The following is a 4,605-nucleotide window of genomic DNA, read 5'->3' as shown; positions in this document are numbered from 1 at the left end:
TTAATTGAACAAACATTAAGCGGGCCTCGAGGATAGCTGGTATAGACTTACGAAGTCGATCTGGTTCCTCGGTAGCTACGCCTAGTTACTAGTACTACCAGTAGGTACCCACCTAGGTACTTCGGTTCGAGTGCGCCGTGGCGCCCTCGACCAATGTTTGCGCCACGCAGTAACTCCCTTCTCGTCGACATAAGTGCAACTCGATTTGCATATTTAACTCAGCCTCTACTGGGAGATAAGTTGGATAACCCGTGCGCCCAATGCCGCAGTACTCATACCCCCACAAATTGACCTTTGTTTGCTTCGATTTAGTTTAAATGAGTCTGCGGATTAATTACCCTCCATAAGGATAATTCCAAAGAAATGTTCACACGGGAGTTTTCGAAATTATGTGTACGCAGAGAAAAGTCCACATTTGCTAATCGAGAAAATAATATGAAAACGTCCTGAGAGAGAGGTGATTTTGAAATCAGGTTTAAATCCTCTTAACCGTGAATAAATAATTATAGCGTTATTAGACATTCAAGATCTGGGATATATGGAATAAAAATTTAATCGACCAATAATATGATGTTTTAATAATTCGTATACCTTGTACGAGTGCGAGAGGGAGAGACGGGAGAGCCATGAGGTTTTACGTGTGTCAGAGAAGGACAGCCATACCGGTTGCACAGAATAACATAAACGATACCGTCCCTTAATCTATTACTTACTTAATCTACACGAGAACGACTGCGAATGGTTAGCAGTGAACTTGAAAAATATTAACAAAAGTCAAAATAGACTGCTGATAAAGTTTCGAGGACTAATGAGGGCAATGGAAGGGACCAAACGGAGAAGGAAGTTAAAAGAAAAGAAATAAGGACAGAAAATTCGAGAAAAGGTTTCGATAAAGTTTGTCACTTTTTTTTTACGTGAATTTACTCGAACTCCTTGCTAACTCGGGTCGAATGTTTAGCAGCGAGAGTTAAAGTTCATGAAAGTGGCGAAACAGAGATAAGGGAGATAGAGAGAGGTAAAACTTAAGAGGTAAGAGAGCGCACAAGTCCACGCGACGCACAGACAGCCAGGCAGCAGAGAAAGCACAAAGCAAATAGAGAAAGTGCTTTAGAGAAAAGTTATGTCTAGCAGAAAACACGACGGCCATAAATTTCTTCGCCAGCCCTCCCAGCATGATGCTACTTCGCTAATGAAACAGAGCAGCGGCTAATGAGCCTAATGAGAGAGTTCCATACGAGATGTTTACGCACGCCCTGTTAAGATGGCTGACTAGCGCACCGGTGTAAGCCAGTCGTTAGTCCTCCAGGTTCTCCGGTTTTCCGGTTCTCCTGCTTTGCGGTAACTTGAAGTGGATCGAACGTCTCCTTGGCAAAGTCCTCAATGACAAAGTTTCTCGCAGCCAACGTCGCCGAGAATCTCTTCCTGAAAATTACATGCGAACTAGCTTTACTTTGAATGTCAGCTTTTCGGATACCTAGTCACAGTCTACGTCCTGAGATACACTTGAAGCTCCGAAGTAACAACGCTTCGTATATCTATATGGCTATGGAACCATAGCAAATTTATGGAAAGTATGATCGTGTTTGATTGATTCGCAGATCCTCTTGAGCTCACCATCCACTCCTGTCATATTCAGGATTCAAGTCTAATCTGAAGAATACAGCACAACTTGATAAAAATGTTTTCCATCAAGGAGTGCTAAGTGGCTTTGGGAATCCCGTAGGGTGCAAGGGAGGTTACACCTTATACCTACTGGAGCATCAGCAGGAGCAACACGAGTAAAAGGGGACTGAAGTCCTATGGCAGGAAAGCGGAAGTGACGCGATATTCCCCATCGGGTGGTAGAAACCCGCGAGGTCACGGAGGCCGAGGGTTGCCGATTTATCACATCATCGGGGCCGCCCTGATTGATTCCGATGCCGGGTAACTTTGAGAAATTGAAAAGTTATGTTAAACGGCCGTGTCAGTCGCACGCCCTGTACTTTACGGCTTGGAAGTACCTAGATTTCGTGGGAACGGATGATAGCGGTACGCCACGTAATCCCTCGGAACGTTAGTTCCCTATCAGCTAAGGGAATATGGGTATAGCTGGCTGACTGATTGATTGAATGACTAGACGTGTCGACGGCCACTTAGAGATCCATTGTAACCGTGGAATCTCTTGACAGTACAGTTTCACGTGTTAAATCGCGACGAGATTAGGGCGGCAGTTTACAACTTGTGACGAGATAATCGTAAAGCGCAGCGAACTCCTAATATCGCTAGTATTCACCCCCGTCACCTCCTTGCAGACCATTAGTCCTTCAGAACTGTCTAACTCGAAGACATAACAATACTCCTAGTCACTTGGTTAATCACCAATGCTAAGTACCTTTAACAGCAGCTTCAATCATTAACCCTGCATGTTTTCATTATTCAAAAACTTTGTCCGATCAGATGCACCGATACTCAGGATCTATTAACAGTATGGAGATGTCAGTATAGTCACAGTCACCGAGCAGGTCGCTGACCCATCCAGAATTATCAGGAAAATCTATCAGGAGAAATTATAACGAGAGGACGATCCATGTATTAAAGTAGCTCTATATAGGTTTCCAAAAATTTGATGGGAATCATTTGAGTTGTATAGATCAGTAGTGAAATCGCTATAGTAAAAATCAGAGTGTGGGCGAGGGTGGGCTGGATCGGAGTGACGAGAGTATTGGGGATGATGGGAATGGTTCCCAGGACTAAGGGATGATTCGTGGAAAAGCGATGGTCGAAACTATCGTAGACACCCCCTTTCGATGTTACTGTCGCTTAGTAGCTGGTCCAAAATGATTAATGACGTGACGGTAGAGTAGTAGCTGGTACAGTTTATTGGAAACAGCCTATGGATGATGCATCGGCTTGTACCACGTTGCCGGAAACCTTGTTTGCTGGGAAGCGTCGGTAGTAGAAACGGTAATAAGATAACCCATTGTTAGCAGCCGCTCGGTACTCTGTCGATCTTTTCCCACCCATTAGCCAACTATGTGTCTATATATGTGTCTGCTTAGTTACATAGCCATGTACCAATTCGGTCATTTAAGGGCATGAGTATTCGACTGGTAAATAGGACCTCTAGAATGTTCTGTATGCACCGTGGACGCAGCCTCGTATAATCCACATGGGCATATCCTGGTACGTAGAACGAGTAATATCCATGAGGAGTCCATCGGGAGGGAAAATCAATGTTTCGATCGGTTCTTGAAAATATATCAATTCTTGAAATTGAGTAACTTCTTCGCGCTCATCCATCCAGCATCTTTCAATCTTCTCGTAGCTCGGTTTATTCTTGGCTTATAGCTCTTTAAACACGAAGCACTGCGCTCCCACGGTATTAAAACAATTTATTCTCGATCCAGGTCAGAATGATCGAAGTAAATCAAATGGATGCCGGCGCGTGTTTAGATCAATCCGGCAGGATTTACAGAGCGGTTCGAAACGCACTCGGATTCCCAGAATGGCTTTGCAGACTAGTACTCAATTTATTTACTTGATTCGCTCGACCCGAATATGATTAATGATACCGGTTGATTCGATTGAAGCCAATTATTTGGCCCAATTAATTCGACCAGAATCGAATGGCTAGACAAGCTAATTAGCGCTGGTGCTCGTAAGCGCTGTTTGCCCAAGTTAAAACTTTCAAGCTCACCTGCTAATTCACTTTTCCATTTTAACCCTTTTCCACCATAGGTGCTTTTTAATATTTTAACCTACCCACTCAAATATACCCCCTGTCGCAGGGGGGTAGCCTTTATATAGCCTTTAATAGCCTTTCCCTCCCGTCTACTCAAATTCTATAGATTTTAAGGATACCTGCTTTACCGATCTCAGGTTATCAACCTCTCCGTTCTAACAGGCTAATTAATTATCCTCGTGAAGGATGAGCAAGTGCGTATATCTTCGTCCCAGTTCGTATAATCGTATTCCAGAATCTGATCGAACTTTGACCTTTCGTCGATAAAGAGGTGCATCGCTCAGCCTTGAGTCCTTGAGAAATCTAAAAAAAAGAGAGAGAAAAAATGTTTTAAAGAAACTAGTCTGGCATAAAGATACTCATTTTTCGAATAAAACGAGCGCACGGTATCGACAGAAAGCCGCATTATGCTGCTGTCATCCATAAAGCACGCATCTCATGGACAAGTGCGTTTGACAGTTTAAGAATATTTACACGTACCTTGCCTGAGGCAGTATTCGCGAATGACAAGCCAGACTCAGCAAGCTACTGCGCTGCTGCCGTTATGTGAATTTTCCTAGTGCACTGCAAGTCTTTTACGTCGTACCGTATGCAGATACGGGAATACAGCCATTGGGAGTAAAAATGCAACCGATAGAAATGCACTGCCTATATTTCCTATGAATTCCAGCGAGTTCGGTAAAATTACCATTGCACCAGGAGAAAATTTGACGGCGTCAATCACCACGACAACTTACCCCAAGGTGTTCGCCGTACATGACAAGTAAATGTAAGCCATATATAGATATACAGGTACCAGGCACGTGCATTCTAGATGCCTATAATTCCAAACACCAGGCACATATGTGCGTCTTGGGAGAAGTTTTTTATGCAGCAATGTAAAT

The sequence above is a fragment of the Cephus cinctus genome, unplaced genomic scaffold (assembly GCF_000341935.2).
Source record: "Cephus cinctus unplaced genomic scaffold, Ccin1 Ccin1_scaffold0689, whole genome shotgun sequence".
Taxonomy (NCBI): Eukaryota; Metazoa; Arthropoda; class Insecta; order Hymenoptera; family Cephidae; genus Cephus; species Cephus cinctus.
The sequence above is the reverse complement of the archived record's forward strand: the minus strand, read 5'-3'. Positions refer to the sequence as shown.